Source organism: Felis catus, chromosome A2 (assembly GCF_018350175.1).
Source record: "Felis catus isolate Fca126 chromosome A2, F.catus_Fca126_mat1.0, whole genome shotgun sequence".
In the NCBI taxonomy this organism is placed as follows: domain Eukaryota; kingdom Metazoa; phylum Chordata; class Mammalia; order Carnivora; family Felidae; genus Felis; species Felis catus.
In genome coordinates this window covers 44,065,985-44,078,224 of record NC_058369.1, presented here as the reverse complement: position 1 = coordinate 44,078,224, position 12,240 = coordinate 44,065,985, and the positions used below count along the sequence as shown (strand labels likewise).

At 41.9% G+C, this 12,240-nt stretch overlaps 1 protein-coding gene across 5 annotated transcripts in view; it reads right to left on the bottom strand.

Annotated features, from left to right (window-relative positions):
* CNTN4 (contactin 4) overlaps positions 1–11,314 on the bottom strand; it is an 899,609-nt gene extending 888,295 nt beyond the window's left edge. For 3 of the 5 annotated variants that reach the window (XM_045051879.1, XM_011280163.4, XM_019824595.3), the window contains exon 1: positions 11,192–11,314. The gene's annotated coding sequence lies outside the window, so the exon portion shown is untranslated. Of the gene's footprint in view, positions 1–5,579; positions 5,974–11,191 lie in introns of those variants that run through there. The other 2 variants (XM_045051878.1, XM_045051880.1) reach the window with 2 other exon arrangements.
* Between the last annotated feature and the right edge of the window lie 926 nt (positions 11,315–12,240).

Genomic DNA, 12,240 nt, shown 5'->3' with positions numbered 1-12,240 from the left:
TTGAATCATCAAAGCAATCTGAATCACCAAGTCTACCTATAGCCTCTCTTTTACATCACATAAAATAGCAGACTGAATCCTAACCTAAAACATGGAATTCATCATTTGGGATATGCATTGTATTATGTTCCTTTTCTTAAGGAATCAACCTTAATAGGGGCTCCTGCCTGGCTCATTTGGTGGAGCATGCGACTACTGACCTTGGGGTTGAGAGTTCAAGCTTCACAGTGGGGTACAGGGATCACATAAAAATATAATCTTTTAGGGGTACCTGGGTGGCTCGGTGGGTTAAGCGTCCAACTTGAGCTCAAGTCACAATCTCACAGTTTGTGGGTTCGAGCCCCGCCCTCAGCCTCTGTGCTATCAGTTCAGAGCCTGGAGCCTGCTTTAGATTCTGTGTCTCCCTCTCTCTCTACCCCTTCCCCACTCTTGCAGTTTCTCAAAAAATGAATAAACATTAAAATCAATTTAAAACAAAACCTTTAAAAAAAAAGGGTTAACCTTAACACAATGAATTAAGATGCTACTTTATTTTTTTTAATGTTTTTAAAATTTTTTTAACGTTTATTTTTGAGACAGAGAGAGACAGAGCATGAGCAGGGGAGGGGCAGAGAGAGAGGGAGACACAGAATCCGAAACGGGCTCCAGGCTCTGAACTGTCAGCACAGAGCCCAACACGGGGTTCGAACTCACAGACCGTGAGATCATGACCTGAGCTAAAGTCAGATGCTCAACTGACTGAGCCACCCAGGCGACTCTAAGATGCTACTTTAAAGAAAACTACTAAAATTTGTAAAAGTTTATGAATTCAGAACAACAGAAGACTGTGGCTCTGAGCCACAGTAACATTAAAAAAAATTTTTTTTAACGTTTATTTATTTTTGAGACAGAGACAGACAGAGCATGAATGGGGGAGGGTCACAGAGAGAGAGGGAGACACAGAATCTGAAACAGGCTCCAGGCTCTGCACTGTCAGCACAGAGCCCGACGCAGGGCTCGAACTCATGGATGTGAGATCATGACCTGGGCCGAAGTCGGACACTCAACCGACTGAGCCACCCAGGCGCCCCTGAGCCACAGTAACATTTAAAAAACTTCATTTCAGTTATTGCATAGAATACAAATGACAATACGCTGGTGAACTGCTACTAATAAAAGAAGTGAGCAGAGTTATTAGAACTATGAATCCATGATAATCTATGTTATACAGTGCATATACAGACATTACCACCATCTTAATCATATCTAGAATTGTTGCAGTGTCTCGAACTCTGACTGTTCAGTTCAAACAAGAAAATGGAGAGGAAATACTAGTAATTTTAGGTAAGAATCTACTACCTGGTGAATGAGACCTGGAAAAGTGCTGAAGAAGATAAAAGGGAATGTCTTTGTATAGTAAAGACAATGAGTACAGACTTTTGAACAAATTTTATTGTACTGCAGGTAAGACAGTCAACATTTCACACCTGTAACACAGGAATCTTCACAAATGTGATTCTGGTGCAAAGCTATCACAAACACATGTCACAATTTATCAAAGCAGTTAATTTTCTATTTCTACTATACTGCATTAACACTTTACTTCTCAGTTCCTCAGTCAGGATCTAGGAAAAGGTGAAACTGAGAAAACAGAAAATGTAAGACATCTGTATTACTCTCTCACTCAAAAAAAAAAAAAGTCTGTTCGGTGGATGTGGGGTGGGGAGGTGGGTAGTGAGGAGAAAAAAAGAAAAGGTCCCTTCAGAGCCTCATTCAGAATCTACTCAAATTATTACATATAGTTTGAATGGCTTGTATATCTCTTATTTTCTAGTTCACAAACAGTAAGAAACAGCCAACAAATGGCTAATTCATCAAAGCAAGGAATTAAATATGACCCTCTTAAAGGCATCAGAAAGCAGACAGAGTTCACTCAAGGTAGGTACCCGTATCTCAGCTGCACTTGATGTGATCCTATGGACACAGACCAGTATAACATTATTTATTTCAACAAATATATAAAGCAACTACATGTACTATGTTCTCTATAAACTGCAAAGATTATAGTATAAGGAAAATTCACTTAGTGCTTAGAATATGCCATGAACACTGTACTAGTCTTAATTATCATTTAATGTTCACAGAATCTCTGTAAGGTAGGCACATTCAACTTCACAGATTTTAAAAAATGCCTTGGGAAGGGTTAAGAACATGTTCAAGATCACACAGCTGGCAAGTGGCAGAACAAATCTAGGTCGGTCTGAATCAAAGGCCCATGCACTCTCTAGTCTAGACTACTATCCTATGTTCATCATGGTGATCCTCTGTCATCAAGAAGTAAATCAAACTTAGCCACCTATTTAAAGGGTGAAGTACTATTTTTACACAGATTCCCATTTAAAAAAACTATTATTAAAGACAAACCTCTATTTATAATTAGTTCCAAGAATTGTAGACAACCATGTTTATATTATAATTTTTACCTGGAATTACAAATGTGACGTAAACATTTTATTTTTAAGGATGTCATTCATCTAATTAAATACAGTAAAAAAATAGTCCTTGGACTTGTAATTAATTTGCTAATTTGTGCAAAGCCTAGAATCAATAGCTGGCTAACAGCTAATCAAATGAGTTAATAATGAAGGCAAAAAAAAAAAAAAACCCACTCATATTTATATTTGATAATTGAAGAGCAATAATAATATAGGTAATAATACAAATCTGTACAATTCAAAATGATGGAAATGTGCCTAGAATCATGCCTCAGAATACATATTTAGGGATTTGAGTCACGTCATTTTTTGCTCACTGTTCTTCTCCAAACTGGACCGATCTCAGCATAAGCACAATTGTAACACCTGTCCTCACTGGAAATTTCCATGACAAATCTAAAAGGCACAGGCAATATGAATTATCAAGGTCTCCATTAGGACAAATGTGCAAGGTACAAATTTTCACACACAAAAGTTCCAGTCAAAGGTGGAGAGGATATCTTACACGGTATGAACAAAGGAGACTTCTGTATGCATTTTTTTAAACCTCCAGACCATTATGGAATCAGCAGGGCTTCTGCTCTCCTAACCCTCATTTTCTCATGAACCAAACTCCCTTCCCAGAAATACATCACTTTTATTTAGTTAATAATGACAAATACTTATTTTAACTGCTATGAGCTGAAACTGACCTTGTCCAAATATGGAAAATAGTTTCTCTTTCCAAAACATGAAAACTGCTGACTCTGGCTTTAAATAAGCCAGAAAATGCAAACCTTGTCTAAAAAAGAACCAATCTCACAGCCAATTCCTGCTTTCTCAAATATCTCCTAATTACTCTCATGGACTTGTTTGCTCTAGTTATTATAAATTCCTGGTAACATCATTAATGCTCCATGAACATGTATTTTCTGAGCTTAATTTTATTTTTGATGTCTACCATGTTTTAGGCATGTGATATCAAAATATGAATAGCATTAATGAATCGAAATATGTTTATTCGAAGCTTACTAGGATTTAGGCACTAAACTAAAAGTACTTTGCACGTAGTATTACATATAGTATTCATAAAATTCCTGTGCCTTTAGGTACTATCCAAATAGTATTTGTCCATCAATAAACAAGTTATTTTAATTTATTATATCTTTTAAGTATCTGAAAATTGCAAAATGCGTATCATCCCATTATACAGCTGATGAACCTGAAATCTAGAAAAGGTAGATAACCTGCTATGACACACAATTACACAGAGTACAAAATGGATTTAAGACTGGGACGCCTGGGTGGCTCAGTAGGTCAGGCATCTGACCCTTGATTTCAGTTCAGGTCTTGATCACACAGTTCTGAGTCTGAGCCCCACCTGGGGCTCTTGCACTGACAACTGAGAATCCTGCTTGGACTTCTCTCTCTCCCCCCTTCTCTCTCTGCCCATCCCCTACTCATGCTCTATCTGTCTTGCGTGTAGTTTTCTCTATGTCTCATATAAATAAACATTTTACACAAAATGGATTTAGGACTGGCAAGAAATCTGTGTGACTCCAAAGTCCAAGCCCTTATCCACTGTCTCCAGGAACTCTCATGGTACTGAGTGACAAGCAAGATAGCACTACAATGTAATATGTAGCACACTGAATTTGTCCCAATTTGCCCAGGACTTGACAGGTTTTAACACTGAACTTCCTGCATCCTAGGACCCTTCAGTCTTGGGGAAACCAGGAGGGGTGGTTACTTTCATGATAGGTGTCTTATCAGTGGCATGGAAAAAAAATAAAATAGGAGTCTGTACAGAAAAAGGCAATCATTTTTTATGCCTTAGTAGTATTGAAAGAGGCTAAACAGAGTGACAATTGAGTTGAGCATTACACAAACTGTAATAAACACCCTGGAGAAAGATGGCAAGAGTAGACCAGACACAAAGGCAATGGTAAACAAACACATGCAAAAAAATCAACTCTAGGGTGGGCACCTAGACTGCAGATCTGAAAGGGGGAAATAGGGAAGTGCAAATGGAAAGGAAAACATCATCTAGGAAGGAACAGGATAAATCTTATAAAAAGAAATTAAGCATGAGGATGCGGTTTTAACTTCCACTTCCCTTCACAGTCCTACAGAGATAGACTTTAAAGAAATAAGAGCTTTCACTTTATGATTTAGCAATGAATATATGTGCCTTGGTAGGGGAATGCCAAGTGACTTATTATAAGCAGCAAAAGATTTCGCCTTTCTACAGTCATTCTCACAGTGCACTAGGCCCTTTCTGGCAACGATTACTGTGGATAGGGAGAACTAATGCTCTTTCTTAAGTAGAAGGGCATGTTTCAATCATTCAGTAGGCAAAAGAGTTTCGCCCAGACCATATGCACTAAGTATGGGATAGAACCCAGCGATGGAATATCCTTAAGCACTAAAAATGAGAGAGCAGGAGATGCGAACAGGCAGAGCACAGAGACCTTTTAGGGCAGTGAAAATACTCTGTATGTTATTATAATGATGGATAATATGTCATCATACATTTATGTGTCCAAACTCATAGAAGTACAACACCAACAGTGAATCCTAAGGTAAACTATGAACTCAGGGTGATTATGGTGTTTCAATTTAGGTTCACGTTGGGTAAAAAATGTACCATTCTGGTGAGTGATGTTGATAATGTCTGGGAGCAGGAGCATATGAGGAATCTCTGTACAGCCCTATAAATTTTGTCATAAATCTGAAACTGCTCTTAAAAACCAAAGTCTTAAAACAAAGGAATGGGATAGTGACAAAGGCCAACATTAAGAGGAAGTAAAGAGGGGCACCTGGGTGGCTCAGTCAGTTAAGCATCCAACCTTGGCTCAGGTCATGATCTCATGGTTCATGAGTTTCAACCGCATCGGACGCTGAACTGCCAGATTCTCTCTCTCCCCCCACTCAAAACAAATAAACAAACATTTTTAAAAAGGAAGAAAAGGAATAGATACTTATCAGGCAAATAACACACACACACACACACACACACACACACACACACACACACACACACACTGCTTTCTCCATACCTAAAGTGAGAGAAATACAGAATTGGCCAGTAATCTTACATTTATTTATTAGAAATCTGTGACTTACCATTTGTTGAAAATCTGCTAGTTATTCGCCATACCACTTTTTCTGGGCACTCAGTGTGACTCCATTTCTTAGCTTTCCTTGCAGGGAGGAATGGCCAAGTAAAAAAGTTCTGCTCAATGCAGTGTTACCAAAAGCCATGATAACCACTCCCAGTATGGGCGTATAAAAACATCCTATGAAACTTGCCAGGACATTTCTCTCCTCACTCCTTGCCTGAATATGGACTCAGGGGACTTAGGAGGACGAAGCCAGGAAGAGGATAAAGAACTTGATTCCTCGAATGACCCAATGGAAAGCCACTTTATCAGGACTTAAGTACTGAACTATGCCACATGACCAAGAAGCAGAAAGTATTTTAAGTCACTAAAAATTTAGACTTTACCTGTTACACTTTTCACTAGGCCCTGTGGGACCTCACTCACTGGGACTCTGAAAACATTATAATAAGCAAGCTTAAACCTTTCTGTCCTTCTACCCCATTAAATCATAAAAAGGGACTTACAACACACACACACATATATATGTATATATATACATAGCACGGGTGTGAAGAAGTTTGGATGCAAGGTAAATTTAAAAAAGAATAAAGCACATTTATTAGAACAAAAGGTTCAGGGAAAATGAGAAGGAAATGAACATGGTCTTTTGAAAAAGAGGTGACTGAGAAGCATCCAAGTATATCTGTTCACCTACATGATGAGAACACGAGTCATTAATTAATTGGGAAGATGCCACAAATACATACTGAACAAGAAGGAAAAAATGACTCCATAATATTGGAAAATGAATGGTCTTGGCAAAAAATACACTCTCAGTATTAACCAACTCACATTTCTACTGCGGCTATTTGGAAACAAAACTGTAAGAGGTATTTTTGCAAAGGACAAATACACAAGAAAGGTGAGAAGAGGCAAACTGTCTAATATAACTGGGACACCAAAACAGGATGAGAACAAAGGGATCATTTTCTTTTACAGGACACTAGGATTACAAGTAAAAGTCCCTTTAGTCATGCAGTAAATACTCAAAAAGTTTTGCAAAGCTGAGAAAACAAGGGAAGAATTTTCTTTCTTGGAATTTGGGGATGTTGATGAAGAACAATGCTTTTGATCAAAAGGAAGATGAGGGGAGAATATTTTACTTGTGAAATTGCCAGAAGGAATATGTGCTTAGGCTAAGAAGTTAACAAGAATTTATCTTTACATACTGCAGCATAGAAACGGTAGTCAAGGATTCCCACAATGAAAGTTTAAGAAAAAGGTTATAATTCAGGGCATATATCCTGAAAATTAATTATAAATGAAGAAGCCTAGTCATAGAGAGTCTTACTTTAAATACCTGACCCAAGTAGGTATTCAAGATAAAGCTATATCATATCTAATTATACCCCATTAAATGTTAGATTAGAGATCATCTTTTTTCTTCTTTAGGATTTTTAATTTCCCACCAGCTTTTTTATACACACCAAAAGAAAACAGTAGTCCAATGGCTACAACAAGAAAAGTATTAAGGCAAGAATAAACAAGAAGTGTAATGAAGCTGTTAAGAAAATCAACTCTAGAGCCAAAGAACTGGTTCAAATCCCAGCTGGGCCCACTTACTGGCTATGCTGAGCAAATGACTGAATTTCTCTAAACCAAGTTTTCCTTATATATACAACAGAAACAATAATAATACCGATCTAGCAGGGCAAAGAGCTTAGAAAAATATCTCAAAAATAATAAGTACTATGCATGTTTTAACTGCTTCTATTATCTTTTTCCTTATAACTGTCCTGGCTTTTCCGCCAGGAAAACCAGGGTTGGGGGAAGGAAAAGGAAGTAACATTTACTGAACATGGAGGAAATGTCACATATAGTGATAGAGTGTCAGAAGTGCTGGCTGTTCCCCGAACCATTTCTTCTCCTTCCTGGAAACCCAGCTGTACCACATTGCCCAGCCTCTCTTATAGTAAGATCCACCCACATACAACTGAGTTCTGGCCAATGAATGAAAGCAAAAGTTATATGGAGACCTGCAGGTCTGAGCAATTAACATTCTCCAACTCCTCTCCTTCCAAGGCTGAAGTGACCCTGCTGAAGATGACAGAAGTCTTGGAGGAATGCTGCCAAGATCATCCAGTTGGGGACTTAACAGGAATGACAGTATGTCATATTGGAGGAAGTACACTTTTCTGATTCATTTGTTACAGCTGTTAACCTCCCCAACCTAACAGAACTAAGCTCCATACCTATACTCTCAGGTTTAATCCCTATCATGATGGCTCGAAATAAATGTTATCAAAGTTTATAGCTAAGGAAACGAAAACTCCCAAGAAGTTATGGAACTATCCTGTCCAATATCATGAATGTAATAAGTGGTAGAGCCACATCCAGGTTAATCTCCAAGGTTTTTGATCTTTCCACCCTCCACACAATACTGCAACATGGAAAATGTCTTTCTTTTCCTCACTCTTACTGATTTCCTCACTTTTTTAACCACTGGAACTTCATTCTTTAAATTTAAACTTTTTTTTTTCATCTGTATATCCCATTTGGGAGATCCAGGATGACCCCTCTATTACATTCATCTCTTCTGCCTCATTCCATCCACATGTGTTCATGACCAGGAAACAATGCTCTTAACCCATCTGTTACAGGAGACACAGATTTCTAGCAGTTTTCCAACTGGCTACTGTATCAAAGATGGTGAATGGCAAAGCCAGAGATAAGAAAAGGTAAAAACTCCCAAACTATCAGTGATTTCCAAAGTGGGCTCTATTCAATGGAGTACATAAAAATATTAGAACTTCTGTCTCATAATTTTTGCCTTATTTATCCTTTAGCTTTTTTATACACGTTATAAATATTACATGAATATAACAGTATATGTGTATAACTTAGAAATAAATTTTAGTGAGTATGGTCAAATTTTCTTCTGATAGTATATAATAAAAAATAAAGACCAGTAAGTGTAGGTAATAAATCTGGTCTCCCCGCTCAGATTTAAGATACTGTGTTACAGAAAATGAAAACAAGAAAACTTTCCACATCTGTGCATACAGACATCTCCCTGCTTACCAAATAAAATAAACTAATTCAATTAAAATCATATAAAAACATGTTTTCACAAACGATTAAATTCTTTAAATAAAAATCAAGATTAAAGCTAAAGTACATGATGTCAATGTCTCTGAGTATAATCAAGAAGAATCCGACAAGTTAAAACAATTATCAAACTTGGCATTATTTGGAACTATAAAGGAGTTTTCTTCTGAAAAGTATAATCACTCAGGTTACCTTTATTTTTAAGAAATAAACTTAAGTAACAGATGTCCTGTGTACCTTTCAGAAGAAAAATTCCAGCCAAAAGATTTAGTGCTTACAGGGAAAATAATTAGAAAACCTACTTCTGAATTAAAAAAAAGAAAAAAAGAAAGTGAACTAGGTAAAATCAGTGGATGATATGAAAGCCAACGTTAAAAGGCTTGCTCTCTATTCACTCTTAATGTCCCACCAATATGAAATGACTAGAGAAAGAGGTGCTAGGCTGACTCAAGGAGACAAAGTCCCCCAAGTTAAAGGAACTAAAAGCTGTTTTCATAAAGACTGCAAAATAGAAAATCTGCCTCTGCTGAAATTTTCATGCATCTGACCTGCACCCTTAAACAGCAGGTCTTTTCCCTGATTAGTCTTACCCCCTAATTTAAAAAGGTCAGTTTCTCAATGCAGGTCACCTCCAACCTGGCAGAATCCACACTGAAAAATAATGAGGTTTACCATTACCATTCCTTCTCATCAATCCAGAGCAGTTGAAGTTGGCTTAAACAAACAAAAATCAGTAGCATTTTATAAGGTGGCGAAAACAATATTCCCAAGCAATTTTTTTTTTTTATCCTTAGCAACCTAACATTCCCACCCTGCATTGTGGACAGACACCTAAGTCTTGAATGAAATCAAGGCAAAGAGAGCAAGAATAAAGTTATGGGAGAAACGTGACTTTTCTCATGAATGCCACAAAAAGCACCTCGAGGTGTCTGTCTCCTTGACACAGTGTTCTTTTTCACTCACTTGGGCAGAGACAGAACAAACTTGCTCATCAGCCCGAATGTAAATGCTTCTGCGTGGACCTGCCTGCTGCAAATCTACCCCACTCCTTAAAGGACATAAACCGTAGATCTCAAAATACAAAAATAAGAGCACATTCCAAATTATTCCTCTGAGTGACTAAACAAATCAATTACATGGAATTATTCCTTAAAATATCAAGCTCCCATCACAAGAAACTGCAGACGCTTCCCGTGCAATCAAAAGACAGTTATTCCAACAAACATGTCCCCGCCCCTATGTTGATTTCAGCAGGAAAACTAGAAAAAGTTCCAGGAGCTTTCCTTCCAGGAGCTCCTCCTTGCAAACAAACCTCCAACGCACCCCAAGATCCACCACCCCACCTCCACGCAGACCACCCACCCAGAGTAATCAGTCACACTGATTCGCCCTACACTACCTCCGCAAGCCTTTTCGCTGCAAATCTGGAGACCCCAGCCAGCAGCAACCAACCTCCTTAGCTTCGCTTTGCGCGAAGCTGCCTCCTTGCTGGGGATCCGCTGTGCTGCAAGAATATTCCTATGCATCAGACTCCTTGACTGGCTCCCTTCCTCTTACCCCCAACTCCACACCTTTAGTAAGTAACAATGTATACACGAAGCACAAAGAGAAAATGCACACAGGTTTTGAGCCCTCTGCTCCGTTCCAGAAGCAGAGTGCGGGTTGGTGTCCGTGGGGTGCCCGGCGCACATCTCGTGGACGTCTGGGTCGAAGGAGCAGACGAGGCGGTAGTCTTTGCCATTGCAAAGAAACTGCAAATCCCCCTGAAATTGGTGGAAATTTGCACGCCACCCCGAAAAGCTCCCTGGGCAGAGCCTGGGTATGCCACGTAACGTGTCACAAGAGCGGGGACCCGGACGGAGTGATTCGCCGCTATACCCCCGGCGCTCAGACAGAGCCTGGCACAGAGTGGGCGCCTCCAAAGTCCATGTCTGTTTCGCCAGGGCTCCCTCCACCATGGCTACCGACCCCCTGTTCCCCTGAGTCCTAAATCGCCTCAAATAACAGCCCAAGTTCGCCTTTCTCTACCGTGGGCTGCACAGCCGGGCAATCGGAGCCCGGAGTATCAACATCGGAAGGAAACTCTCGCCAAGAACCGCGCGCCGGGAGCGAGGGCGCACGGAGAAGGGGCAACAGCCTGAACCAGTTGAAGGAGCGGATTCTAACGATTCCTCAAGCATTATGCGGTCTAGGCTACTTGTTCTCTAGCTGCCCGGCAGAGCAACAAACTTATTTTATGACTAAAAAGGGTCGCAGTGGGGTGAAGGTGGCGCCGTCGGTGCCCTGCCTACTCCCGGCTTCAGGGCGCTCAGTTCCGGCTGCGCCCCGCCCGCAGGGCTGCCCGGCTCAGGGCAGTACGGCCCTCAGCCCCTGCCCAGCCCTGCAGGAGGGGGAGCCCCAGGGAGCCCCTCTACACTCGGCAGCCTCCGAGAACCATGCCCTTTCCCCAAAATCCGCGAGCCGGAAAGCCCCGGGGCAGCAGGCGCCCAGGCTGGAGCGGACCCTGCCTGCTCGCGCCTCACTTACCCTCAGCACCTGAGCGCGGCGCCCACTACAGCCTCCGGCGCGACGCGGGCACAGCCCGAGGGTCCCGCTGTAGTGGCGAAGCTTCCTACTTGCGACCAATCCTGATGTTGAACCCGGTACTCGGTCTGGTGCCGCGCTCCGCTCCCTCCCAGCGCTCGCGGCGCCTCCAAAAACCTGGCGCGGCGGAGTTCAGGCAGCCGGCTCCCCAGCCTCGAGGAGGCGGAGACGCGTGGAGAAGAGGAGCGACGCTGGGGGGCGGGGGGAGCCGGCGCGCAGCCGGGCTGAGCATGCGCAGCGCGCGGCCCGAGGAGGCGCGAGCCCGGGTGCAGCAGCACCTGCCCGCCCCTGGCCGGGAGACGAGACTCCCAGCCCCTGCGCGCAAATCCGCGAAAGAGCGCCTCACCTGAACTCGAAACACCTGAAGACAATTAACCCGGTTCCGGTGCAGGAGTGTGAAGGATGTCCTGCTGAGCGATGGGGAATAACAGCCGCGATGCCTCCTTCCTTGGCTACCCTAGTATAGGGGCACAAGGAGGCGCGACCTGCGCGGTACACAAACCTCGGGCCTCCCGCAGACTGGGAATTCGTGGAATCTTTAAGGCGCTCTAGCCAGGGAAACAAACACTTCTGCTTTGGGGCTGAGAATCGGCGAATCCGGGGGGGGGGGGGTGGAGAATGAGGTGGGGGGGACAACGCTGAACTTGAGAAGCCGGAAGAGAGGGCATTTGGAAGGTTTTACCTACTTGTCCTTAGGCAGAGGGCATTAGCCAGACAGGCTGTGTTACCGACCTGTAGTCTCATACAGTGTGCTTTCAAGCGGGCGGGGGGGGGGGGGGCGTGAAGGGGAGAGAACAGTTGCGATGAAGTACAAGGATCAGTTTGCGGTGTGTGGGGCTGGAGGGGGGAAGCACTGAAAGCTTTGTTTATTCAAAAGCATGTGCTTTGGACAATGACGTTACCCCGAAATTTCTACAGAATGTTGTAGTATTTTCTCGCAGAAACGGCTCTCTTCACCCCCAGCTCAAAACCTCAGGGTAACAATGTCCAAG